This window comes from Pezoporus occidentalis, unplaced genomic scaffold, assembly GCF_034315485.1.
Source record: "Pezoporus occidentalis ecotype Australia unplaced genomic scaffold, CSIRO_AGI_Poc_V1 ctg252, whole genome shotgun sequence".
In the NCBI taxonomy this organism is placed as follows: domain Eukaryota; kingdom Metazoa; phylum Chordata; class Aves; order Psittaciformes; family Psittacidae; genus Pezoporus; species Pezoporus occidentalis.
The window spans coordinates 432,810-449,538 of NW_026914416.1; the positions used below are offsets into that span (position 1 = coordinate 432,810).

The 16,729-nt window shown below is 37.9% G+C and overlaps 1 protein-coding gene across 7 annotated transcripts in view; it reads left to right on the forward strand.

The window, feature by feature from the left end:
• Window positions 1-16,729, forward strand: part of MAPK10 (mitogen-activated protein kinase 10) — a 145,579-nt gene that overhangs the window by 50,525 nt on the left and 78,325 nt on the right. For 6 of the 7 annotated variants that reach the window (XM_062623431.1, XM_062623437.1, XM_062623430.1 and 3 more), the window contains one exon: window positions 5,937-6,089. The exons of the other annotated variant lie outside the window; for it this stretch is intronic. The gene's annotated coding sequence lies outside the window, so the exon portion shown is untranslated. The remainder of the gene's footprint in view (window positions 1-5,936; window positions 6,090-16,729) is intronic. 7 annotated transcript variants of the gene reach the window in all.

Below are 16,729 nucleotides of genomic sequence, written 5' to 3' on the forward strand. Positions count from 1 at the left end.
CACTTAAGCTCTTTTGCATTTTTTAATTACATAGTTTTTTTTCTAAGTCCTTTTTACTTAGGCCTTGTTTTTCCTGCCTTCCCTCTGAGGCAAATAGCACTAAAAATAATTCTTCCCCTCCCCATCCCCATCACTTTTGAAGTAACCTTTCAGCCTTTCAGGCTCTTCTTTTGCAAAGAACAGCTAGAAATACAAGGTTTATGCTGTATGTTTAAGTTTATAAAAAACAGGGCCAAACAAACAAAAAACACAACAAAACAAACAAACAAAACCCACAACCAAATGAATACAAACGATGTGACAAAATACATTCTTCAGCACTTAAAGGGAGCCTGAGGTGGAGAGGTAACGTCCTGAGTGAAGACCTACACATTAATCACATTTCTTTTAAAAGAAGGACTTGCCTTTCCAAAACCAAACCACATAGTCTCATTCCAAAACAAGGGTATGTAGTGATAGGACAAGGGGGAGTAGTCTTAAACTGAAAGAGTGGAGATTTAGACTAGATTTCAGGAACTTCTGTACTGTGATTGTGGTGAGGCAGTGGAATAAGTTGTCAAGGGAAGTTGTGGATGCCTCGTCTCTGCAACTGTTCAAGAACAGGTTGTACACTCTGAGCAACCTGCTCTAGTGGAAGGTGGGCAGTGGGTTGGAACTGGCTCATATTTAAGGTTCCTTCCAACACAAAGCATTCTGTGATTGCCTCTTGGTGATCAAACCAGGTATAATCTTTTCATGAAGTTTTATAGCCTCATTTTTACTGCATTCAGATCTGTTATTGGTTTATAAACCTACTGATGTTGTTAAGAATGGCCCCTAAACATTTTGGCCAATCTTCTAATTTTTATAGCAATTTTATAGCCTGTACTGCCAAGTGCCTCATAGTTTCTGTAGATCAAGGCAATTCAGCATGTTTTCTGCCATTTGCCCACTTTGTAGTAATCTTACCAGGCTTAATGACAGAAAGGATTCTGGGTTATACTGTGAAACAGTCCTCCACACAGAGATGGCAGTACCTCGTTGCTTTGTGGTGACATGTTTCAAAATAGGCTGATCTGGTCAGTGTAACAGAAACAGAAGAAAAAAGGTCAGTCCCTCTCGCTCTCTCCCTTTTGCCCTCCTCCACCAGCTGTAAGCTGCTTAAACTGATCCAGTCTTAAACTGATCTTAAGTAACTGTTATTCAGTGTTTCCTCAGTGAGCATTCAGTTGCAGTAGTTGGGAATTGTTAGAGGTAACTTTGTGTAGAGGGTTTAGAATATTGTACAAGTGAGAGAGAATAGGTTTAAGTATGACAGCATGGATTCATACTTATAATGAGGAAAATAAAACATAAATAAAAAACAGAAATGTAACAAAATTATTTCCCTTGATGGAGTTAAAATCTTGCATACATCCATGGTTAAAATCCATATGGTTGGTCCCACATACTTTGGTCCCAGCGGGTAGTCAGATCTTAGGCATGGCCGTCGTGTGAGGTCACTAACCCTGGTAGCACTGAGATTCAGAAAGTTTTGTACGAGACCGCATGTGCAAGACAGTATTTCTGGCTATTCTTATGGGCACAAATTTGCTTGCCTACATCATACAGGCAAAATTTGTTTCTTAATGCATTTATCATTCTTGTTGAATACAATTTATCATTTGTTTGTATTTTATTTTATTGTTTTTTTTTAATTGTAATAGGGATATTATACAAAACACAAAGAGATATTCTTGGAATGTTATTATGATAATAGTATGTATACAAGATCTTGTATTACTATCAATCTGAGTTGTCTAGAGAAAGTGGGATGATAGTTCTTATAAAAAATGTCTCACACTTTTCATGCAGGTCTTTTCTTTGCACTTTTTCAGTGTTCCACATCATTTTATCAAGTTTATATAAGAATAATTACATTGAAATCTCTTTTTACACAGTGTCTCTGATACACTGGAGTAATTCCTGACAGATAAAATGCTCTCCTAGAAGACGGTGCCCTACACTTTCTCTTTCACATATGCAATTTTATTCAGATTAAGCAAAGAAGATTTCAATAGCACACTGACGGTCACACACATTTTGCTTCAAAGGGCTGCAGCAGACATATACACTGACAAGGTTTTTTTACAATGTCTGCGCTGCAGTGCTCACTGTCACAGTGTAGGTGAGATTTTGTCTGTGTTTTGGTTCAGCATTACTCCAAGCTAACCCTTAGTTAATGCTGCAGAATTTTCTTTCAGTGATGAGTTTTGTCAGTAGATAAACTGTCCATCCTGTTCGCATGCCTTTGTTTGGATTCTTCACTTACTCTGACCTTTATTTTAACAATCATGGTAAAGAAGCTCTTGCATAGTGAAAAATTTCATTAAGCCTTCACTGGTAGTGACTGATACTAGTCACCAATGACCCTGCTTTTCCTTTCCCTGAAATAAACAGTACAGTTTCCTTCAAATACTGATGTTAGAGGAAGAAATCTTGTCAAGAAAAGAAATCGTCATGAATTTGTAGCTACAGGTTGGTTAAATAAGCATATGCCTACATCTGCTTTCCATTTGTAAGTGAATTTTTGTCTCCATTTATTTCTAAATCATGAGTAGAAGTCTAAAAAAATTATTGGGGCATTTTGTTTCTAAAAGGAGAATCTTTGTGTGTTCTTGGTTTTCATCTTTAAGACTGTTAAGTGTGTTCTCTGTTGTCTTTCTGCAACTGTGAGGGACAGAAACATCTTTTAAATGAAAGTTAAAACTCTTAACCTGAAGCTTTGAGAAGAGCAAGAAGTACTATCAGATTTTGTGATACCATAGTAAGAGTTGCCAGTAGTAGCAGTAGAAAAGTGAGTAAAGGCTGGTCATGCTGGGCAGTGGCTCATATCCTTTTGAGAATGACAGACACCTGAAGCTGGAAGGGCTACACTATGTTACGGACTTACGCAGATGAGTGATATATTTCTGTTGCTAAGGATTATTTATAATCACAACAAAACTCTGCTTCTGTACTGGTGGTGGTTGGTTTTAAAATTATCCTTCCATTACAGCTTTGAAATTTGCTTGAAAAGACTTGTAAAATTTGTGGGCTTGTGGTGATCACATTCCTTTTCTCTTTTTTCCCTTCTTCTCTTCCAACTCCAAGTAGACTTCTTGCAAATTTAGTTTCTGTCCTGTCAGCAGCAACATCTGCTTTGTGCTCTGCTGACTCTGCAGAAGTCTTTGAGAAGTTCTGATTCAGTAATTGTCTCTACTATTCCCAGTCATGGAAGTGCTCCTACTGTGGAGCTGGTGTAGTGTACATGTCATTTTATTTTTATCTTCATTGAAATGCAGCCAGGAGCAGGCATGAATTCACTAAAATGTCTTGGAAATGGAAATGTCTTTCTGTAAGTGGTTTAATGCGCCTTTCTGACTGGGAATTGGAGGTGCCCATCTTGCTTTGATGAGCTTTTTAAGCATCTGATTCATTACTGCTGATGCTGTGAATTTCATTTGTACAACATCTATTTCAATGTACAGACTGATAAACAGCATCCTGCTTAACAGTAGGATAGAGATTTCTTTTTAGCATCATGGTTGAATGTTCTTCAGGATTCATTAACTATTGAACAGTGCATGCTGGCTAGTGTAGAGAAGGATCTGATGACCTTCTCTAACCATTCAAGTGTTGTAGGTAAGTTCTGTCTATCAAAAAACACTACCCCCTAAAATCCCGAACACTGCAAACTTGCTAAGGGTGCACTCAATCCCACTGCCCATGTCACCAACAAAGATGTTGAACAGTGCCAGTCCCAATATGATACAGCTGTAATAAGTTGCACTGAGCAACCCTAGAGTCACACCATGGAAGATGGGCCTTGAAAATGCTGTAGGGAGTGTTAAAGGTCATCCCCATACAAAGGAAATGCACTGCAATAAGATGCTCTTTCAGCTACCTGCTTTCTTGTGTCTTCCAGAGATGTTTTATGAGCTCTTGGACTAAGCATTCATCCTTTGTTGAGCAGAAATTGATAGTTCCTGTGGTTACATTTAGAGTGACACTGAAAATTTAAAACCAAAACAAAACCATCTCAAACAAACCAACCATAAATAGTTACTGGTTAATAGTCCATGTCTGAAAGGCTTTCAGAATCCAGGGATAAATACACCATGCAAAGGCATTTACTCATGGTGTTGTTAAACTTGGTGCAAACGTGGAGGAAAAGTGCTTTGAAGAGTGAAGATCAAGTCTTGTTGGCTGTAGTTTCTCTGGTTGTTGGGAAGTTGATAAGAAAACTCCTTGACTTAAGTGAAACATTGAACTCTTATAGTAGGGTCGTTTCATCAGTAATTCAAGTACAGTGGCTGTTTAAAATCACATTTGGCATGTGTAAAGCAACTGACACACAGTATACTAATCATGCAGGCTCCTCGTTAAAGGGTAAAAACTCTCAATGTTTTGTATAGGGGACATAGACTAATTAATTATGGAGGTGGACCTAACCCTGATTAACCTTTCTACTAGTGGTTGATTTGGCCCAGAGTACATAAATTTTCTGTGACTTCTTTTATATCTTTGTAAGCCTAACATTCTGCTGAACACTGTTCCCATGATACAGATTTTATTTATAAACAGGAAATCCTCCACTGAATGCAATGTAAATTGCAAGGGCATGTTCCATTATGAAGAACAAGTTATGAAAATATCTGTCAGAAATAATTACAGTTGATCCTGCTGTCGGGCAGAAATATAGACTAGATAGTTTACTGGTGTCTCCTGCAGCAGTATTTTCATAGTTCTGTTACCAGGAATATCAGAATAATGTGAAAAACACAAAATCACATATAACAAGAAAGAGGGAAGGAAATGTTACTAATCTTCTATTCTTGGCTTTGCACAGCGGTTTGCGACATGAGCTTACTCTTCCATGACTGTGTAGAAAGCAGAGTATGCTTACAGATGCTGGTTTTGAAGATGTGAAGGCTCTTGAATCTACAGATATTTCCTTGTTTTTTTCACTGATGTATAAGGATGTTTTTAAGGTCTTTAAACAGCTACTTGTTCCTTTTAAAGTTTACACCTTAAGTCAGATGTGGCATACAGTACACGTATGGTCTGAAGTGCGTATTTTGATGGATCATCTTAAGAGTGACTTTTAAGAATTAAGTTAATGGGAGAAGCTGTTGGTTGCCATTGCCCTCAGCTCCCACATTCTCTAGATTATAAAACGTTCTACTATTGCTCAGGACAGCAGAGAGAAAGATGAAATGTATAGTTGACAGGGCCAAAAAAAAGGTAGATAGGTAAATAGCTACTGTAATTTCATGGTATGGTAAAAATTGAAGTGTCAATATTATTCTTAAAAAGTGAACAATGCATCTTTCTCACCTTTCCTCATCAATATGCAGTTGCTAAGATTTTATCGATTGCCTCTTAAATTTATACTCAAATATTTCAGCTCTGATGTTTTGGGAGTTTTAATTAACCTTTCCTCAGGTTTCTTTATTTCTCCAACGAAGGAATTTTCCTTTTACTATAGGCCTTCAGTTCTCTGCAGAAAGAATATTCAGGATGTGGACTTATTACTGTACAATGGCACGTTTAAAGAATAGCATATTGTTTATTTACCTTTTGGACTATTCTCTGTTCCCAAAGGTCCACAACTACAGAAATGTCCTCTACCTGGATTTGAACAAGATATTGCAGTCACTGACTATTAGAATGCACAGTAGTGACTTCCAGGCTTTTTTAATCTAAGAGTATGTTAGTGGGTGAAAGTACTGACTTTAGAAAGGCTGCAGAGGGTTTGAAAGAAAACAGGTATTTTAACGGGAGAAAATGGACCACTCAGTATCCCTTGCTCAAGTTATCTGTGCTGCTTTGAATTGGAGCATAGTAAAATGGAAAAAAATAGTCCCTAAAGGAGCTAACTGTCCCAAATCAGACCCAGACTTCCCTAACCCTGCATGTCTTAACTCCTTTGACAGCTGTCTTCCGCTGGGACGAGGTGAAACTTCTCCAGGCTGCATTTGCTGAGCACTGGTCCCCAGATTTGCAGCTCTTCCTGGGAAGACCTCAGAACAGAACAATTACAAGTCACCTGGACAAAATGTAACTTCACTGTCACTATCCTATCCCTGGTAAGCCGTCTGGGGCCTCCTTGTTACTGATAAAAATAAGCTTAATACAAAGGAAAATCCCTGCAAAAGAAGTTAACTACTATAGAGATTTTACGTGTTTGCGAAATGTTCATATTGCGCTGTGATGAGTATACTATAAAAATGCAGAAAAAGTAAAACAAAGAGAATTAGTACAGGAGAAGAGACATTTTCCAAAGGTGTTCTGTAGTTTACTGTTTGTAGCTATTGCTTGTAGTCTGCCCCTGTGAGGGAGAACTGATTGTGACCAAAGACCTCATTTATGAAAAATGCATAAGTGTTATGACAGAGCTGGTTTTGATTTGACCAGTCAATGAACCTTTGGAAAGCATTGAATGAATATGGCTTTTTGCATGATGGCTCAAAGCCTGGACAGTGTGTGGGTGAGGTAGGCTGCATTCTGTAGACCTGACCTATTTAGCTGTGCATGTTACTGTGAAGTTTCACCTCTAAATCTAATTCCAGTATTACTTCCCTTCCATGAGCATGACTGTGCAACTGTGGATCCTATGCAAAGCCTTACACACGTTTGCCTCTGTGGTCTAGAGGATATTTCATATGCTGGTATTTTCTTTAGGCCCATATTTAATTTTTTTGCAAAAATCAAGGTTTCAATACACTTGTAATATTCTTTTATGTGTAGTACAGATGTGTAATATTATAATATAAACAGAATATAATAATAGTGTAAATGATAATATAAAAGATGAGTTAGTAGTACCCAGTATAATGTGACTAGTTTTAGTTCATCTTTAAGTGCTCGTACATTAGTCTGATAATGATAACTATGATTAAAACTCCCTGCCACTCAAAAGAATACGGAGTCTGTTATTATTCGTGGATCCATTTGATTTCGCACTAAAACCCAGAAACACGTCCTAAAAAAAGAGAGTAAAAATTCCCCAAAACCTAGATTATGAAAATACTACATGTTACAGAGAAATGTATCAGTTTATTCAGCTGCTCATTTCTCCACTCCAAAATGTTTAGATTCTAAACTTAAATACAAAAAGAGAAAGTGCTTGTCTGTGCAAGCAAAACTGGATTTTGTTTCTTTGTTGCTGGGGCAACTGTCAGAAGGATATGGGTTTCAATGAAACCCAGTTTTACTTAACTTTTATTATGTTTAGGAATTTGACCCATCCTATTTACATTAGTGTTCATTGGTGCTTTCAGTAGGTGGATTAAACCCAGGCTGCTGTTCCTGACTGAGTGGACATGTCATTTATTTTTCTGGTGCCTTAGTTTTATTATCTGTCAAATGTGTGTGGAAATGCTCCTGGGGAGTGTTGTAAACCTATTTTTGTAAAACATCAGCTCCTACTTTGCTTAGCACATAGTACTTATTTTTGGGAGTAGGGGTGAGGAGAAGAGTCTAAAAGATGGTTTCTTTATCATCATTTTTCTCCCTGTGGAGTATCACTGAACCTGTCTCTGATTTTGGTAAGAAACAGTTAACAGTCAATTACCTATGGAATACATGCACTATGCGCGTTATTGCAAAGTGTTTATGTAAGGGTAAATAAGTATGCTCTGATCAGCAGTATACAGGATGATGGAAACCATGTGCAGCAAATTTCCTGTTTAAATTCATGTGTTTTTATGGACAATATGTTATTTTTGTGTGGAGCAGCTTCATGACATTCATTGCATGTTGTAGTAGTTCATGTTGCCACTTTGAAATGGAGAAAAGAAATCAATCATCTGTCTCGCAGCAGGATAATTCCTTGAAAGCAATGTCAGGTCAGTTTGATTTAAGTTGATTTGTCATAAATGCAGCTTAGGGAAGCTGGAAATGATATCAGAAAATATTTAGGGGCATTCACATCTGATTCTCTGGGCATCCACTCTCATTTAGGAAGCAAGGCTCAGTCTTGTTTATGATACAGGAAATTAGTGTCCTTCAGAACATTTTTTCAGCTTGGCATTGAAAAGTAGGCAGCAGAGTAGTGCGCTGTCTGCTTATGCTTGTATTCTGGACTTGTGGCCTTTGGGGGGTTCAAGAGAACAAGAAATCATGGAAATTCATAACCTTCTGGAAATTGGAACAGAGAAAAAGTCAGTCTTAAAATGCTGTATGAATGGAGTAATGGCAATGGTTCATGTGCAGGCACAAAATAATACCTCTCACTATGGCAGCAGCAACAGCCACTTGCCTCAGAGAAGGGCAGGTACCTTAGTGTGAGCAGCCTGCAGGCACAGACTGCCAGCTGGGCCACCCCAGTGGATGATGTAGTAGACACAGCTGACAGATGCTTCAGGGAAAAAATACTTTAACTGACTTTAAGCTATCTAGTTCAAATTCCATTTGCAAATTAGAGATAACTGCCCATCAGCTTTGAGACGTTTATCTGCTACAGTTTAAGAAAAGCATTTATATATTTTATATATACATAGTTCTTGTATGTTTACATTTGTAGCTGAAGTGTAAAAGCACCAGGAAGTGAATCTAGAAACTTACATTTGCTGGTCTGTTGCTTGTTCAAATGGCCGTTGCTTTCTTGTATTATATAATCATTACTGAAGCAAGAAAAGAGCTAAGTGTAATTGCGACTTTACTGGACAACAGATGTTTCAGAAACAGAAAATGATCCCTAGTTCAACCCCTTAATAAGGGCTGTCAACTGAAAACCGCATTAAACCCCTGAAACCTTGGCTAAATCTCTAGAGCCCTGGCATATGACCAAGTTCTAAATTTTTCATTCATGTTTAGATTTCTACTTTACGAGAGTGAATGCCAGCGCTCCAGTGGTACTGTGTGAGGGCTGTGTTATGCTTTATGGGTGCAGGCCTCCCTGTGGCCAGTGTGAAGCTATGCTGTCCTCAAGGGAGCTCTAGGAAACATCTAGGAAACATGCCTTGGACACACACTACGTTGCTGAGGTTTTCCTAGAACAAAAAGGGCATGTGGGCTTATATCTCCCTTAAGAACTTTCTCTTCTTTAGACGACCATGTGTGTTATGCATTATATGTGATTATTATTAGTGCTATGTATTACTGATCTGATGGCATGTGTGCACGAAACTTTACAGAATGTGTAGTGTGTTAGCTTACAGTCTACCTGGGATGAGTAATAGTCAAGTGGGTTAACAATTTATAGGGAGTAGAATTAATCAAGTGCAAAGGGTTGGACAAAATAAAGATCATTTACATTGCTGTTTTGTTATGAGCTAGTATCTCTTTCTTGGTGGCAGTGAGAAGGAAGAAAATACAAAACAGCCTGTTTCACTTTCCATTTTCTCTTTTCCTAAACAGTTTTATCTAGACAATTTCCCAGTTTGCCTTTTTGGTTCCTTCTTTCTTACCGAAGTGCTAGGAGAAGGTGGTCTTTGGTTAAAAAAAAACATGCTGGGGGCACCTCTACCCTTACACTTTCAGCTTAGTTTGCAGTGATGTGAAGAGAAGTTTTTATATTATTGCTGGAATTTCTATGTGCTGCCTTCCATTTCAGTACTGTAGGCACTTTCATGTTGCTGTATTATTTCACCTCCCTGAATCACTTTCCCTCTTCCTCTCTCTTCGGTTGTTTTAATGAATGGTTTATAAAAAACTGCATTCAAATTTTTCAATCTGGAATGGATGGTACCCTTTTTAAATAGATAGTGTCTGATGTAAAAGGTTGATCTCCAAGTACCTCGTATCATTCAACATTCTGCCACACAGCAAAGTATTTCCAAACATGTCTCTATATTCCTTCCATATTCTGCTGTGTATCTCCAAGGTTATGATATGATGAAAACTCTAATGTGATGGAAACTCAGAGAGAGAGAGAACGATTTCCTTTCAAAAAGTGAAATTGGGATATGTAAGTAGAAAAATAGCTCTGCAGTTGCAGCTAGAGAAGAACTTGATGGCCCATGAAAATGCGGAAATGTTTTTCATGCCACAGTGTTTTTATTTCTTACAAAAGAAACAACAACTACAAAGAAGTATTTTGCAGCAGAGTTATCTTTTTGCAATGTTGCTGTTTTAACTTCACCAGAGTTGCTTTGTGCCATGTGACACTTGGCAAAAAGGTACTTCTGTACATTAAATTTGGCATGTATGATTCCTGCTGGCTTTTTCACACTTGGGAAAAGAATCAAAGTTAGGATTATTTTAATGTACAGTTCTGTGTGCTACATCCCAGCTCTATAAAGTTCTTGCCCATTGGGATAAACTGCTGGTCCCTGTGAAGGGTCAGTGTTTTGTGGGGTGATATTTGAAGTGAGCCAGCATACAAAACTAATGGAGTCTGGCCATAGGATTCAACAAGTTCAACACTTCTGCCTGTTATCTCTTGTTCTGTTCCTTTACTGAATCCATGACAGCCTATAAAAAATGGAAGAACACTGAATCAGAGAGTGAGTCTAAATAAATTATCTGAAATGGTGGAGAAAAAAACCTTGAAAAGGCTGCTGCAGTACATACAACAGAGATGCAAAGTTTCTGCTGCAGCGAAGCCAGAACAGGGGAGTGCTCTGGCTGTCTGGCTTGTATCTGCTTCTAATGGTCTCTCACAGAAGATTCACAGTATAAGAATCTGTAAATAACCATATAGGACATTACCTGCACAGTATGCCTCAAACAGGAGGGCCCTGAATCAGTTCCTTAATCTAAAAGGAAATGTACATAAAGAAGTGTTTCTACTTACAGTCTCAAATTCCCACCCTCTGACTTTATCAAAGTCACTTTGTTCCAATGCTACAGAACACAGAAAAACAAACAAACAAATTACTTTCTTGTGCCAGTTAGCCTTTGAGTTCTAATGCACCATTCCTTGTTTAACTTGTATACAAAAGCCTGACAGGAATGTGACTTTATTTTAATTGCTTCTTACCTGTCCAGTCTGAGTTCACAAAACTGTAAATTCTGTTTCTAATGTTCTAGTTTGTGCTTTGTGTAACAGCTAACAAACAATAACCTTCATGATTCTGTATCTTTGTATTAATCAGCCACTGTATTTCTGACTTTCTTATAGGAAAGCAAATTACACTGTTGCAGCAACACCACTTGGCAGCAGTAGATATGCTTTCTTTAAATAGTTCTTTCATTGTTTCGTCAGACACTAGAACTTGAATTGTATTGATTGGATATATAATTGCCATTAATGTTTCTTTTAGTAATGGATAGTTTTATTTCCTTTTTGGTTTATTTTTGGTCTAGCTGCTAAACATAGTAAGCTAAGTTTTTTGAAAATTGTGTGTCACGCATGAAGAAGTTGGGTATCAGTTAAAGCGTAGGGTGCTGTGCTTCGATTTTTGTGTAGTTGAGGGCTTGATTAATGTAAGAACTTCATGCTGAATCTGAGGCATTTATGGAGAAGGGCCTATTTGGAAAAGGGAAAAATTAGTAGAACATAGCAATTGGAGCATCAGTGTATGACATTAAGCTGTGCTGTTCAGTTGGTACGCTGGAGGGAAGGAATGCCATCCAGAGGACCTTGACACGCTTGTGAGGTGGGCTGATGACAACCTTACGAAGTTTAACCATGCCAAGTGCAAGGTCCTACACCTGGGTAAGAGCAATCCCAGGCACAGTTGCAGGTTGGGCAGGGAAGAGGTTCAAAGCAGCCCTGCGGGGAAGGACTTGGGGGTGTTGGTCGAGGAGGAAATGAACATGAGCCAGCAGTGTACGCTCGCAGCCCAGAAAGCCAACCGTATGCTGGGCTGCATCAAAAGGAACATGACCATCAGGTCGAAGGAGGTGATCCTGCCCCTCTACTCTGCTCTCTGTTCTAAACAATAGCAGCATAGATAAATGGATATAGTCCAGCAGCAGTTCTTTCTGGTCTCACATCATATCAGATTCAATTATTGATCATCAGAAACACAGGGCCTCTTCTTACTCATTAAGACTTTATTCTTCAAGTGTTTAGATTTTCAGTCATCACAACCCACAGAGTATTTTCTGTGTTTTCTCAAACAAGATGCAACTGACATTTGATATTAACAGCTTGCAGTGATTTTGCAATAAAGCCTGTTTGCATCCCTGAGATGAGTACTTCTAATAGGGTTTTTGATATCACAATAATTGAAATTTAGAAATGTTAGTGCTTAGGAGGGGAAAAGCTTTTTCAGAAGGGAAGGAATCTGGATTTTAGTTGTTTGAGAAATAAGCTGGTTTGTAACTGCGGAATTTACAGCATAATCTGTTCACGGCCACAGGGTCTTACTCTAGAAGTAAGCCTCTTAGAATTTTTTAGAGTAATAGTGTTTTTAGTCATGTAGCTATTGTATTAGTGTATAAATACAAACCAAAGCAGGAATTGAGCATCCTAACTTTGCAAACAACTGATGCAGCTGTCCTTGCTTTGAGCAGAGAGGCTGGGTAATACATTTCCCGAGGCCCCTTCCAGTGTGAGTGATTCTGTGATTCTGTTCCTGAATAATTGTGAAGTGTAAATTGGCCAGCTTTAGAATTCAGTGGCCAGTTGTGCAGGTCCTTCAAATTTATGATGATAATTACATGTGTCTGTTGAGCAAATTATTCCATAGTCCTAAAAAGTTTTAGTGTTTCCACCATGCAAACTTTGATATAGGAAAGATAAGCATCGGTAAAGCATAACATAATTTTTTATTAAATATGCAAAATCATGGCTAATTATTATTTTGTTTGCATAATTTTTCCTCTTAAGTCACCAAAGCCATATTTTTTTCCTCTAAATTGAATGAAACTGTCATAGAAATTGCTTTCTACCATAGTGCCAGAAAATGAAGGTATCATGAAACAGGATTTTTATCTGGATCTAAGTGCCCTGGCCTTTCATACGTTTCTTCTGAAGTTAGAATTTTACTTTTGACTAGGTAGTCATCCTTTTTACATGCGTCCTTCATTAATGGGGTGGTTAACTTGCACAACAGAGCAGCATATTAAGAATGCGATTCAATAGCATACACATCAACATATTAGAAATTAATTCCAAACTCTCTGGGCTTAGAAAATTTCATTTATTCAAAACTTTTTTTTTTTTTTTGACATTGCTTGGTGCAGACTGTAACTGAGTATTTTTCTCTATGTATTCTATAGAATATATGTAATTTTCACCAGTCATACAGTGCCAGAGCCATCTGTGTTGAAGGCAAATTTAACTGAATTTGAATTACATTTGGAGGTTGTGCTGTTACTTGGGAGTGTATTAAAAATAGTTTCGGTGTGGTTCATTGTATGTCTTCAAACAGTTGTACCACTGACTTTTATCTAAAGAACAGCTTTTTATTGTGTGTATTTTGTTTTGGGTTTTGTTGCTGCTGTTGTGTTTTTTTGGTTTTGGTTTTTTTTTGGTGTGTTTTTTTTGGTTTTATTTTTTTAATATTTTTTTCTAAATAGAGGAAAACCATTTTCTGAAAGGGCAGAATGTTTCACTCAACTGTGTTGAGGTGCTTACCTCAATTTTCTGCCTTTGATTTGTCAAAATGCAGCCAAAAAAACCCACCTTTTGCTTTAACCATTGTGGTAAATGTAGTTATCTTATGGTAGGCAAGTAGTAAGGGTTTTATTGTCCTGAGCTCTTTGCAGTTTGGTTTTCTTCAATTTTTTTTGTGATAGTAGTACCTATGGTCTTGCATACTTACCACTGGAGGTTCATCCTATGAAAATTCAGAGCTGCTTCTGAGAAGCCTAATTTAATGCCTCTAGAAGGTGGCTACATTTTATTTTCTCTTTGAATTTGCACCAGAGAATGGAGGTTATTCAGCCACACATGAAAAGATGGTATGAGAAATTATGACAAGGTCATCATATACTGACTGATTAATCTGTCACAACACCTCACAGGAGCAGGTTCTTTCTCTGATAATACCTGTTTGTAAAAGTAATACCTAGGTGTGTGATACCTTGGACTATTATAACTTGGTGGTTTAAACCAGGTATTGTCAAGTGTGGAAATCTGACTTAGAATAATTGACTTAAGAATACATGGGGAGCTGGTAGCAAGGCCAGACTTAGAGCTCGTTTGTTCCTGCCTTCTGCATGTGTGCTGTAATCATTAGGAAATCCTGCTTATCAATTCTGTCTTTTCAGTGTGTATGTTCTTTCCCCATTCACATGTCTTCATCTGAAAGCCTTTTCATTGCTATTCCTAAATTCTTTCTTTACCACTCTTTTCCAGCAGTTCTGTTTTAGAGTTGCTTTCATGATTCTTGTAAATTTTTACATGCCATCACTTCTCATCCCGGTGGAACATGATCTATTTCTGCTGGGATTTAACCTTAGTAATTACTCTGTTCACACTCTTCCTTTCCCCAGCTACTCCAAGAATAATTAAAATGACAGCACAGCCACAACAGAAAAAAACACTTTTTTATCAGTACAAGCACTCTCCTTGTCTACTACTAATCCACTTGCAAATTTCAGTTCATATTTATCCTCTGCTAAGTCTTGAAGCTTTTGCCGAGCAGTGAGTCTCATTGAAGCTGATATTGACAATGCCCTGCTGTTACAGTGTTCTAAATTAGATGTGAAAAACAAAATAATAAATTAATAAAGTTTTATGAAAATTGCTGATAAACCAGCATGTCTGGTCTTTGAAGGCCGATTTGATAGGATATTTGGACATATATATCCCAAACATAAGGCAACAATTATAGGAAAAATGTGGGGAAATTGCAGCCCGTCAATCCAGCATGTTAAAGACAGAGCCCATGTATAAAATTCTGTATCAGCCTGGGGGTCAGAAACTACCATTCTCTCCTGGTATGTTTTCTCACACTATGTGACTTCATTACATTCAGAATACAAATATGCTAAATGGAAATATCCATTATGATGACAATATACTGTAACTTCTGTATGGTTCTCCTTGTTTATAAAGAGCAGAACAGCCAAATTTCAGTAATGGGACAAAAATTACAGGAGTTTAAGACTACTCAAAGCTTCAGGGAACTGATAATGTGATGAGAATATATTTTTTCAGATTGAGAGAGGAATTCAAGCACTGGAAATGCATAAAATGATTCAAACACTTTCTGAAAGCAGGAAGCATTAATAATTCATAAATGTTAATCTTTGAACATTAATGTTTTTCAAGAAGGTTTTCAAGTGACAGCTGAATTGATAAGTGACCCCCTCTCACTGAAGTGGGACACGATAAATTTCTTAAAACTTTAAATGATTGTCCTATTTAATTTTTTTTTCATGCTGTGAATCCTTCTGTTCATGAGTGAAATAGAATAATGCAGCAGTAAATAGTTTAATTAGCCATTTGTAGCACAAGTGTAGAACTATCTGCCTATCTGCCCTGTGAAGATAGGGAACACATTCACTATACCCATTGTGCACATGTGATGTATTCAGATGGTAATAATCAAATAAGCAGAAATGCTAGATTTGGCTCTTAATACAAATATGTATAGTTTCCCCTTATTATTGAGATTATCACAGTTGGTGGGCCTGGGAATAGATAATAGCATATTACTGGAGGATGTCCTGTGAATCTGTTAAAACCTTCCAGTGTGCAGTCACACCTTGCCAGTTCAGTGATGTTTTAGATACAAGCAGCTCTGCCTACAGTACTTTCAGCTGCTGTTTGATTTCTGTTTAAATTGGAACTCATGCTTTTTATTATATGTTTTTTTCACAGGGTTGTTTTTCACATTAGGATTTGAAGGATTGCAATTCATTTTGCTATAGGACATGTAAACAACCCTCAGACAGAGTAGAGCTGCAGGAGTGTGGGAGGAGAACAGCACTGCAGGTAGTTTGGGAATTGATTCATTTCAACAGCAGCAACACCAGTTTAAATACATGTCTAACAGCTACTGCAGCTTTTCTCATCAACAACCTTGCTTCAACCCTGAATCAGTGTATTTGACATAGATGATTTTGCTGTGGGGTGAGGTAAAGAGTCCTGCTTGTCTAGGCTGTGATGAAGAAAGTAGTATCACAGCAGGGCAGCTCGCTCCTTTGCATCTCTTCATTCAGAGTTATATGGAACTTTCCTGAGGCTCCATTTTTGTCTTCAAAATTGTTACAAAAAAAGCTTTAATATTCTTTGACAGGCCACAGCAATGTCTACTGGGCGTGCTTGTTGATTAGGAGATATGGGGATGAGAAACCATCCTGGAAGTATTTTCTGAAAAGAAAGTAACTGTGATGCTTTTTCCAGACAAAAGTTTGTTAAGTGTCAGCCAGAGAAGCAGCTCAGAGGCAACACGGTGGGTGCAAGTGCTGAGACTCTCCTCAGACAAGCACAGCAACAGTTCAGGGCCCTTAGGCTCAGTGTTTACATCTATGGGCCTAACGCAAGCACAGGCTTTCCACTTACAAAGCAGAAGCCAATGATGTGAACAGTAGGCCAGTTTGGAAGGGAAAACAAGGCTTCCTAGGCTAAGAGACTGCCTGCCAAATTGCTTGGACATTCACTGGCTAGAGATTTGAGGGTGAGGAAAGAATTCAAGGACAAGCAGAAAGTTTTACTGCCAGAGGCTGTAATTGAGAACTACAGTTACTATTGGTTTTCCAGTCTGTTTTGTCTACTGTCATTGCACAGTTCCCTCTCTGCTCTCAGTAATTATACTGATAGTATTGATTTAATCCTTTCAGTCTTCAAAAAGCTGTTTGACTAATAATGAGATAATCCCGCTGATCCCTAGAGAGAAAGATAAACATCATTAAAAATAAACAGTCCTTCCCCAGAAAAGGC